Here is a 12,689-nt window from a genome sequence, read left to right as displayed (position 1 = left end):
AGAAATTTCCATCTCTTGGCCTGCTGCCCTCACACTACTTATATTTGTCCACTTAATCCAGGATGACAGACTCAGTTTTTATTTACACTTTTTTTTAAAGTCACAAAATCCTCTTTTTCAATAATTGTTTTGGCTTTTGCCAATGATTTAATTGGTAACATCACTGACAGTTTCTTATGCACTAATTTTTCTATTCCTCCTTCAGACCCATCTCCCAACTTGACTAGTGATTTCAAAATGAATTCCAGGATGTTACATTTTTCTAAGTCTTTGCCCTAGGTGACGGAGAAGGCAACGGCACTCCACTCCAGTAGTCTTGCCTGGAAAATCCATGGACAGAGGAGCCTGGTAGGCTGCAGTCCATGGGGTCCCTAAGAGACACAACTGAGCGACTTCACTTTCACTTTTCACTTTCATGCATTGGAGAAGGAAATGGCAACCCACTAGTGTTCTTGCCTGGAGAATCCCAGGGACAGGGGAGCCTGGTGGGCTGCCCATCTATGGGGTCGCACAGTGTTGGACACGACTGAAGTGACTTAGCAGCAGCAGCAGCCCTAGGTGAGAACCCCTTTCTGCTGTCCTCACACACAGGGTGGCTTAACTAGTTACAGAATTCTTGAATCTCAAACTTTCCCCCTCAAAATTCTCTTGTCCATATCCCATTGTCTTTGGCTCTTAAAATAGTAGCAAGTACATCTGAAACTAATATTAAATGTCAATTATATTGTAGCTCCAAAAAAAGGTAGCAAAGCTGGATTGGTCTATTTTAGGCAAGCAAATTGCCTGGTACTTATTGGGATTTTTCTCTGTCATATTATTTGTGACGGTATGGTATTTCTTCCAGAAATGGAATTGTTGGGTTCAAGGATATAATGCATTTCTCATTTTAATAAATCACCCAATTGTCTTCCCAAAAGACTGTACCAGTTTATACTCTCAAAAATATTTTGCGAGTTCCTATTTTCCTACAGCCTCACCAACATGGAGTTTTAACTTTTGTTAGTCTGATACACTGTTTTTTTCTTTTGGCCTTCCTCATGGTCTGCAGGATTCCCCAACCAGGAATTGAACCCAGTATAAATCTTAGTATAGGCATTATTCTATTAAACTTTCAGAAATAAAAAAAGTCTTCCTTTCAACTGAGAAAAGGTCTCTTCTAGTATGTTCTTGTCCATTCTATGAACAGATTGTTTTGGACTTTTTTTTTCCTCTAAAATTATCACATTGGATTACCACTATCAATTAAATCTCTTTGTCCCTTTTCTCTAAATCCTGGGGACAGTATCTCAAGTTTTTGGTTTTCACCATCACTGATTTAATTTTCACAGTTAAGGGTATTCTATTTTCTCTAATAAAACATTTCATTCTGTTCATTTTAGTTTCCTTTCGTTTTTCCATCTATCTCTGTCTTGATCTCAACTTAATATCTTTTTATAGTTCTTTGTTCTTATGTCATTAAGAATGTGGTTTTGCATCTTAGGAACACCAGAAAAGAGAATACCATATCTGACCCTGTTCTAATGCATACAGAAACCTTGATATTTAATAATACGGACACTTTTCTGGGAAATAAAATTACAAAAACAAGAAAGATGTTGAAAATACTATCCAAGAAAGATGTCTGAAGCAGGTTCGAGGCCCAGATGGTTTAATGGAAGAATTCTTTCAAACTTTCAGTGATCAGATAATCCTCACCTTGGAAATTTCTATCAGAGCCCAGAAAAGTAAAAATGGTATTTCATTTTATGAAGCCACCATTCCCTTTGTACCAATTACCAATAAAGGAAGAAGGATAGAAAAAGAACCAGTCATACTGATCAGTTTGGGGTGGGGGAATCCTAAATACAAATCAAGGAAATAAAATTAGATATTATTGTACAAGAATTTAATCCATGACTGTCTTAAATGAGAAAAAACAATCATCAAAATAGATGCCAAAAAGTCATTCAAAAGTAAAGTACGAACTCTCATAATTACCTAGGAAAGGTTGACATTAAGATTCAATATTTTGTGCTACCTTGACATCTGGTAAAACCCAGAGGGCTTCCAATGGCCTAAACCAAAAGTGGCCCTAGTCAAACAATCCTCCTTATCAAATGGATGAGGTACAGATTCTGCTTATTTCTGAGTACTGCAGTGGGTCTCAATTCTCTATCAGCCCTCAGATTTATTTTAAAAAGCCAATCATATCCCCTGCAGGAACCAGGGGGCACTCACCCTCTTGCTGCTACAAGGCTGTTCTCCCATAGTCTGGCTGTCCACTCTATTCCTTAGTGCAACACCTGTGTGGCCCTGTGTAGCTTGTGGTGGTGTTCTCTGCCGAGCTGTGAGTATATGTGTTGTCAATCTCACCTGCTCAGTGCCAGGTATTGTGTTTGGCTATCCCCATAATCCTAAAGTGAGAGTCTCTGCCTCACCAATAGGGTGAGGAGCAAGTGATCAAAACAAGAGTATATCAGAATAGCAGGAAAATTCCCTGGCCAGTGGTTATGACTCCATTTTCACCGCCAAGGACCTGGGTTCAATTCCTGGTTGGGGAATCCTGCAGACCATGAGGAAGGCCAAAAAAAAAGAGTGTATCAGACTAACAAAAATTAAAACTCCATGTTGGTGAGGCTATAGGAAAATAGGAACGCGCAAAATATTTTTGAGAGTATAAACTGGTACAGTCTTTTGGGAAGACAATTGGGTGATTTATTAAAATGAGAAATGCATTATATCCTTGAACCCAACAATTCCATTTCTGGAAGAAATACCATACCATCACAAATAATATGATAGATGTAAGAAGCTAGTCATTGACATAATGGTTGTAATAGTAAAAAAAAAAAGTTTTTCTATTAGTAGAAGATTGATCAAGTGAATAACAATGCAACAATGCAATGCAAGTCCAAAAAAAGCAAGTGGCAGAATAACATGTATACACACTATACTCTTAATTTTTCTATTATTTTTAAGAGTATATACATACATGCATAGAAAAGTCTGAACAGATACACACCAAACTAATAACAGTGGCTACCTTGAGATGGTGGGTTTCTGGGAGCAGGGCAGAAGAGAGGACTCTAGGCACTTTGGTATTGTTTGCATTTTTACAACAAGCATGTGTTACTTTTGTTTAAAAAAAAAACACCTTTATTTTAAGGTAAAGAAGTTTGCCTGGAAGAATAAACAGGTGAGTAAACTCTGAAAATTTAGAAAACTATTAAAATATTACACATTTGCTCAAAAATCCCTGCCCTAATGGAGTTTGCACTCAAGTAGGAAGAGACGATAAGTAAAATATACAGTGAATTAGAAAGTGGTAAGTACTAAAGAGAAGTTGAGATTGCAGGGGATCCCAATTCAGAATAAGGTAGAAGGCCTTGCTGAAGAAGTGCACTCAAGATACAGACCTGGAGGGTCAGGAGCAAGCCTGAAGTAAAAAAAAAGAGATTTCTAGGATGAAATCATTTTATCTATAATAAAATGAGCTTTTTTTTTTCAGTGTTTTTCTTTTTCTTTTCAAGCTTTTTCTTTTTCAATGTACTAACTAAAGCTTCCAGATAGAAAAATGGCTATTTAAACATTATTTTAATTGTAGTTTTTAATAAGATCAATAACTACAAAAAGAACTGCATTGTTATAGATCTACCTTTTTGGGGGAGGGTCCATGCCAAGTGTCATGTAGGAACTTAGTTCCTTGACCAGGGATCAAACCCATTCCTTCTGCAGTGGAAGTGCAGAACCACTGGACCATCTACTCTTTTAAATGGCACTAGCTCTAGACTGAGTTTTACCAACCTATATAACAGGTCGCTCTAAACCACAGGAAAAGAAGGAAAGCTCTCTGTGGACCCAGAGATTATCACACTAAGCGCAGTAAGTCAGAAAGACATTTATATATGAAATCTAAAATGCGACATGCATGGATATATCAACGAAACAGAAACAGACTCATAGAGAACAGATCTTTGGTTGCCAAGGGGAAGGGGAGGTGAAGGAGGGAAGGACTGAGAGTTTGGGATTAGCAGATGCAAGTATTATATACAGAATGAATAAACAACAAGGTCCTACTGTACATTAGAGGGACCTATATTCAATATCCTGTGATAAACTGTAATGGTCCAGCAATCCCACTCCAAGGAATATGTCTGGAGAAAAACATGATCCAAATGGATACATACACCCCAGTGTCCACTGCAGCACCGTTTATAGTCAAGACATGCATGCAACCTAAATGACCATCAACAGAGCAATGGATAAAGATGTGGTACATATTACTCAGCCATTAAAAAATAAAGAAGTAATGCCATTTACGGCAACATGGATAGACCTAGACAGTGTCATACTGAGAGAAGTCAGTCAGACAGAGGAGACGTCATATGACATCCCTTATATGTAGAATCTAAAAACAAATGATACAGATGAGCTTACTTACAAAACAGAAAGAGACTCACACACTTAGAAAACAAACTTATGGTTGCCAGGGGGAAGGAATAGTTAGGGAGTGTGGGAAGGTCATGTACACCCTGCTATATTCAAAATGGATAACAAGGACTACTGTACAGCACATGGAATTCTACTCAACATTATTTGTCAGCCTGGATGGGAGAGGGATTTGGGGGAGAATGGACACATGTATATGAATGGCCGAGTCCCTTCACTGTTCACCTGAAACTATCACACCATTTTTAATTGGCTATACCCCAATACAAAACAAAAAGTTTTAAGTCTGAATAAGAAAACAGAATATACATATCTATATATAGCTGAGTAACTTTGCCGTACAGCAGAAATTAACACAACATTGTAAATCAACTATACTTTAATTTAAAAAAAAGCTAATTTATTTTATAAAGGTAGAATAGTCTTAATGCCGAAATCTGACAAATGAGATAAAAGAAGAAAATTATGTGATTGATAAACCACTTGTCTTCTCCACTGCTGCTGCTGCTGCTAAGTCACTTCAGTCATGTCCGACTCTGTGAGACCCCATAGACAGCAGCCCACCAGGCTCCGCAATCCCTGGGATTCTCCAGGCAAGAACACTGGAGTGGGTTGCCATTTCCTTCTCCAATGCATGAAAGTGAAAAGTAAACGTGAAGTCGCTCAGTCGTGTCCGACTCCTAGCGACCCCATGCACTGCAGCCTACCAGGCTTCTCCATCCATGGGATTTTCCAGGCAAGAGTACTGGAGTGGGGTGCCATTGCCTTCTCACGTCTTCTCCACTAGTTTGTATTAATAGCATCTATGTAGACAGGATCCTTTATTTAAAATTCCATATTCTGATCTTGGGCTTCCCTAGTAGTTCAGCTGGTAAAGAATCTGCCTGCAATGCAGGAGACCCTGGTTCAATTCCTGGGTGAGGAAGACCCCCTGGATAAGGGCTAGGCTACCCACTCCAGTATTCTTGGGCTTCCCCAGTGTCTCAGATAGTAAAGAATCCTTCTGCAATGTGGGAGACTAGGGTTCAATCCCTGGGTTAGGAAGATCCCCTGGAAGAGGGCATGGCAACCCACTTCAGTATTCTGGCCTGGAGAATCCCCATGGACAGAGGAGCCTGGAGGGCTACAGTTCATGGGGTCACAGAGTCGGACATTCCCATCACACAGCACAGCATTCCCATCTTAATACTCTAGTAAGCAAAGATATCCAAGTCCTAATTCCCAGGACCTGTGACTAAGTTAGGTTACATGGCAAAAGAGAATTAAGGTTGCAGATAGAATGAAGTTTCCTAATAACTTTAAAATCAGGAGATTATCCAGGTGAATTGTATGTAATCACAAGGGTCCTTAAAAGTGGAATTAGTAGGTGGGTGATGGTGGGGGAGATGTGACTATAGAAGTATGGTTTGAGGGATACAACATAGCTTGCTTTGCAGATGGAGGATGGAGGCCCTGGGAATGTGAGTGGCCTCTTAAAGATGGAAAAGAGCCTCCAGAAAGAAACATAGCCCTACCTTGATTTTAGCCCAGTAAGACCTGTGTTGGATTTCTACATAACTACAAGATGATAAATTTGTATTCTTTTACAACACTAAGTTGGTGGTAATTTGTTATAGCATCACTAGAAAACTAATGCAAGCATGTAACAGACATTCAACATTCATTTTTAAATGATGAATGAAGCCACAAAATCCCTGAATCTATAGAAAAATGGGTAAAGACAGAAATATCATCGGAACTTCCCTGGTGATCTAGTGGTTAAGATGCCACGCTCCCAAAGCAGGGGGCCCAGCTTCAATCCTTGGTCAGGAAATGAGATCCTGTATGACACAACAAAAACCCAACATATATTTTAAATATTTATATATATTATACATACACACACACACACACACACACACACACACACACACACATCATTCACAGAATACAAATGGCCAATAAGCAGCTGTAAACATCTTCAGCTGATATTGAAGATATGCAAATAAAAACCTACCAAATTAGCAGTCGGTTGTGATCCTTTGGGATCACACCTACCCACCAAGTTATCCAGAAGGGAGCTAGGGGCTTCTTCTCTGGAGTGATTGGGCAGTATCTCTAGATGCCAAAATGGAGAGCAGGCAATCAAACCCATGCTAAGTTTGGATGTTTGCACTAAAGCTTTTTCTAGCTGTGCTTGCTTCATAAAACAAATAAAAACCTCTGAATCTGTGCCAAAAATTCCTAGGAATGACCAGTAAAAGTCTTGGGGGTTATCTAGACAAATATAAAACTTTAACTGAAATGTTGATGACCCAAGTATGATGGGGTATATTACAACCTGATGATGTTTACACACACACATACACACACACACACACACACACACACACACACACACACACCCTGGGCCCATGAAAGTGGAAAGCGAAAGGAAAGATACAAAAACATTATTAGACTATGTTCTCCTTTTTTACTACTATTCTTTACTAATTGCACATTTTACCAAAGATAGAAGATGGCTTACGCTTTTATGTTCTCCAGGAATTTTTTTTGTAATATTTTTCTTTTGTTTTTATATAATTGATGCTTTGTTTATACTGACAAAGAGACTTATCTGTACTTATATGATATAAACCTCATTGCAAGTTATTTAGAAATAGGTAAAAAGGAATACAAGTCACCACCCCACCCACCATTTCAAGTGAGTTTTATGTACTCACATCTATTTGTGAAACATGTTGGTCCTTCTTAAAGCCTCAAGCAAAACAGTATTTTAAATGATTATTGCAAGATGGAAATTATAGTCATGTCCAAACCTCTAATCAGTTTTTATGGAAACCAGCAAACTCCAAAAATGTTACCAGAATAAATTTTTGTAAAATCTGGGGTAAATTTGTTCAGCAGAAAGTCTTCTCTGTAAACTCTGTACATTAACATTGCAGATAGGTACAGGGGTGGTTAAAAAAATTTTTTATTACCTACCTTCGGGGTCCACATTTCTCATATATCCAATACGGACAAACTAAAAAGGCATCAAGACAATTGTCAAGCTAGATATCAAGTGTGTGTCCACACACCTACTATAGGGTTTAGCACAATAAAAAGTGACTTGATTTACTTCACTGATGAGAAATAAAGAAAAATAGAACAACAGAAGTATTTATTTCAGTTACTCAATTATGATACAGTTGGAACACTACTGGTTTTAGTTTTGGTATGATGATGATGATGGATTTGTTTTTTTATATCATTTTAGAAATATAAGTCAAATTATAAAATCATATAAGAAAGTTCAAATGACTACTTGGTCAAAGTAAATCTAGCAGGTTATATGCAAAGGGTTATATTTAAACAAGCTTAGCATTATGGTATCAGTATTTGGTAGGTTCTGTTACAAGGTTCCCTTTCACATTCACCTTTAATGAGCAGTAAAATACTGCATTAACCAGTCAAAACTTATGTATGACTGTACATCAAGGCTGTATATTGTCACCCTGCTTATTTAACTTCTATGCAGAGTACATCATGAGAAACGCTGGGCTGGAAGAAGCACAAGCTGCAATCAAGATTGCCAGGAGAAATATCAATCACCTCAGATATGCAGATGACACCACCCTTATGGCAGAAAGTGAAGAGGAACTAAAAAGCCTCTTGATGAAAGTGAAAGAGGAGAGTGAAAAAGTTGGCTTAAAGCTCAACATTCAGAAAACAAAGATCATGGCATCCGGTCCCATCACTTCATGGGAAATAGATGGGGAAACAGTGGAAACAGTGTCAGACTTTATTTTTGGGGGCTCCAAGATCACTGCAGATGGTGACTGCAGCCATGAAATTAAAAGAGGCTTACTCCTTGGAAGAAAAGTTATGACCAACCTAGATAGCATATTGAAAAGCAGAGACATTACTTTGCCAACAAAGGTCTGTCTAGTCAAGGCTATGGTTTTTCCAGTAGTCATGTATGGATGTGAGAGTTGGACTGTGAAGAAAGCTGAGCACTGAAGAATTGATGCTTTGGAACTGTGGTGTTAGAGAAGACTCTTGAGAGTCTCTTGGACTGCAAGGAGATCCAACCAGTCCATTCTAAATGAGATCAGTCCTGGGTGTTCTTTGGAAGGACTGATGCTAAAGCTGAAACTCCAGTACTTTGGCCACCTCATGCAAAGAGTTGACTCATTGGAAAAGACTCTGATGCTGGGAGGGATTGTGGGCAGGAGGAGAAGGGGATGACAGAGGATGAGATGGCTGGATGGCATCACCGACTCAATGGACATGAGTTTGAGTGAACTCCGGGAGTTGGTGATGGACAGGGCTGCCTGGCATGCTGCGATTCATGGGGTCGCAAAGAGTTGGACATGACTGAGCGACTGAACTGAACTCAATTGTATCAAAAATTGTCAGACTAAGGAAAATAATTTGTTTTCAATGTCCCCACTGTAGTTTACACTGTTTTTGTTACAACTCTGTGACTACTTTAAGTTATATGATGTGCTCCTCTTCACTCAGATACTGCTCCTTGGCTCTGTCAATACATAAGGAATAGGCTCCTTAGAACCCCGTTTTTCAAACTGTAGGTCAAGATCTGTGAATGAGCTATTCAATCAATTTAGTCACCATCAGCAGTGAAACAAAATAGAGAAATAGGGAATTCCCTGGTGGTCTAGGGGTTGGGATTCCAGGCTTTCTCTGCTATGGCCCAGGTTTGGTTCCTGTCAGGGAACTGAGATCCCACAGGTGCGGGGTGGCCAAAAAAAATAAAAAGAACAGAGAAACAAATATCAACATACATCAAACCATGATAAGCAAAGGATTACTGTGAAACTTCAGCTTGTTCATCATCTATACATATGCACACACAAAGTACCAAGTACTGAGTATACCAGTACCAAGTCCTGAATGTAAAATGGTTTTCTTAGTAAGAGATACTGTCAAAAAAGTTTGAAAAACACAGCCTTGGTAGAATATTCATCTCCAATCTTGGGGCCAGGACTTAGGACTGGAGGTGCCTGCAGCACACACTCATGAAGGCTTGCTGCAGTAACCCCTAGCAGTACAATGGGGGTATGGAGGGAGGAGGTGACAGAGTAACAAAGATTTGTGGGATACACAGATTGCAAAGAAGGCTCAAGAAATGAGTTAGTGATTTAAAACACTAATTAAACATCCCCCTGACCCTTTACCAAATATAGCCCAAATCTCTGGGCTCAGCTCTTCCTTACTGGGTCCCAAGCTCCCTTTACACCTTCTCTCATCTTTGACCCCAACATTCCCTTTTTTCCACCCAACACTCCATGTCCCTCAGTCAGTTTAGTTCAGTCGCTCAGTCGTGTCTGACTCTTTGTGACCCCATGAATTGCAGCACGCCAGGCCTCCCTGTTGGAGAAGGAAATGGCAACCCACTCCATGTTCTTGCCTGGAGAATCCCAGGGACGGGGGAGCCTGGTGGGCTGCTGTCTATGGGGTCGCACAGTTGGACATGGCTGAAGCGACTTAGCAGCAGCAGCAGCAGCAGCAGTAGCAGCAGCAGCAGCAGCAGTAGCAGCAGCAGCAGCAGCAGTAGCAGCAGCAGCAGCAGGCCTCCCTGTCCATCACCAATTCCCAGAGTTCACTCAGACTCACGTTCATTGAGTCAGTGACGCCATCCAGCCTTCTCATCCTCTGTCGTCCCCTTCTCCTCCTGCCCACAATCCCTCCCAGCATCAGAGTCTTTTCCAATGAGTCAACTCTTCGCATGAGGTGGCCAAAGTACTGGAGTTTCAGCTTTAGCATCAGTCCTTCCAAAGAAATCCCAGAGCTGATCTCCTTCAGAATGGATTGGTTGGATCTCCTTGCAGTCCAAGGGACTCTCAAGAGTCTTCTCCAACACCACAGTTCAAACGCATCAATTCTTCGGCACTCAGCCTTCTTCACAGTCCAACTCTCACATTCATGCATGACCACAGGAAAAACCATAGCCTTGACTAGACAGACCTTTGTTGGCAATGTCATGTCTCTGCTTTTGAATATACTATCCAGGTTGGTCATAACTTTCCTTCCAAGGAATAAGCGTCTTTTAACTTCATGGCTGCAGTCACCATCTGCAGTGATCTTGGAGCCCCCAAAAATAAAGTCGGACACTGTTTCCACTGTTTCCCCATCTATTTCCTATGAAGTGATGGGACCGGATGCCATGATCTTTGTTTTCTGAATGTTGAGCTTTAAGCCAACTTTTTCACTCTCCTCTTTCACTTTCATCAAGAGGCTTTTTAGTTCCTCTTCACTTTCTGCCATAAGGGTGGTGTCATCTGCATATCTGAGGTTATTGATATTTCTCCTGGCAATCTTCATTCCAGCTTGTGCTTCTTCCAGCCCAGCGTTTCTCATGATGGACTCTGCATAGAAGTTAAATAAGCAGGGTGACAATATACAGCCTTGACGTACTTCTTTTCCTATTTGGAACCAGTCTGTTGTTCTATGTCCAGTGCTAACTGTTGCTTCCTGACCTGCATATAGGTTTCTCAAGAGGGAGATTAGGTGGTCTGGTATTCCCATCTCTTTCAGAATTTTCCAGTTTATTGTGTGAACGATAAATCTTTACATTCTGTACACCTGGCTTCCCCTCAGCACAGGCCTCTCCTTGTGAGTATAGCCCACGCACCTGTTGGCTGGATAACTGACCGTCTCCCTGTTATATTAATAGCACTGCCCTGCCCCCACCTGTGGATGAGGCCATGTTTTATTTACTGTGGTTCACTGGGGAACCTGCCTCATTCATACTCAGTATTTAATAGTTTTTAAACTTTTGATAAATTTTGTAAACAACTACTTTGAAAAGACGAGTTTATTACATGGTTCTCCAACCACTGCTTTTCAATACACCTTGAAGGTGCATTAAAAAAGAAATGCTATGGAACTTCCCTCTGGTCCAGTGGTTAAGAATCTGCACTTCCACTGCAAGGGGCGCAGGGTCCATCTCTGGTCAGCAATCTAAGACCCTATCTACTGCATGATGAGGCCCCAGAAAGAAAAGCTGTGAAAGAACCAAACTCTACTGCGAGCAAAGTGCTTTCAAAATAGACCTGTTGGGCTGGGCTGTGAAGATGAGGCATCTGTAAGAAGCACAACAAGCACTGTGTAATTTAGGGGTTACAAACTCCAAAACTTATCTGGTTGGTTGAAGCCATCAGTCTAGAGTTCCTGACAGAAAAGGAAAAATCTTTGAAAGAGGAGCCACAAAACATGTTGAGGACTCAGATGGGTCTCTGGTTCTGAATCACCAGCCTCCAGTCATTTCTACCCTCCGCCAGTTGAAATAATCACCTTCGTGCTTCAGGATAAGGGAAAACTGTACCCTCCGGAAAAAAATATAAGTGAAAACAGAGCTAGTGAATAAGCAAATGTAAATCCAGTGAACTGAAATGTTTATAATCAGTTTTAGCAATGCAAGTACAGATCAGTAATGTAACCGTTGTGTGTCTGGTCAACTTTTTAAGGTATAAAAGTATTTAAAAATAATTTCATATACAGCTGGCCCTTGAACAAAATGGGTTTGAACTGCTTGAATCCACTTATGAGGCGATTTTTTCCAGCATAAATACTATGGTGCAGCACAATCTGTGGTTGACTGAACCTGCAGATGCAGAACCACAGATATGGAGGAACTTTGGATAGAGGACTGGCCATAAGTTACACAGGCAGATATTTGCCTGTGTTGAGGGCCAGCCAGTGCACCCAACATTCTGTTGTTGATCAACTGTACTCACTTGGGGAGTTTAAATTCTTAGAAGTATTTAAATAATAATTAATATTTGCATGAAAATTTGTCCAAGTGGTTAAACCTGGAAGTTTTCATCTATTAGTTGTTGAAACACTAATCACTTACTGTCTGGAAGAGTATTCATTTAATAAATTTGTTAGACTAGTAGACTGATTACTAAATAATGAACAAAGGATTACAGGTTCTTCTCCACACTAAGCTGTTGGAACATAAAGAATCTTAGAAGACTTCTGGGATAGGAGGAAGGGTTATGCCTTTTTCACACTCCTACCGTATGGGCAGTGTCCTGAGGATAGAATGTAGTGGCTGGGGCTGCCATCGCTGTCTTATTATGTGGATGGCAGTAGCTGAGGGAAAGGATGGAAGCCCTCTCCACTATGGATTTTAATTACTTGCAACTTTTCAGCCTGCCTTTCCACCCCACCTCCACCACCAGCTCTCAACCTTGGTTACTCATTGGAATCTCTTACTGATTCTCTCTGGGCCCATCCTTAGAGATTCTGACTGAACTGGTCCAGGGTACAGC

The sequence above is a fragment of the Budorcas taxicolor genome, chromosome 13 (assembly GCF_023091745.1).
Source record: "Budorcas taxicolor isolate Tak-1 chromosome 13, Takin1.1, whole genome shotgun sequence".
NCBI classification, from domain to species: domain Eukaryota; kingdom Metazoa; phylum Chordata; class Mammalia; order Artiodactyla; family Bovidae; genus Budorcas; species Budorcas taxicolor.
Note: the sequence above shows the minus strand (reverse complement) of the source record.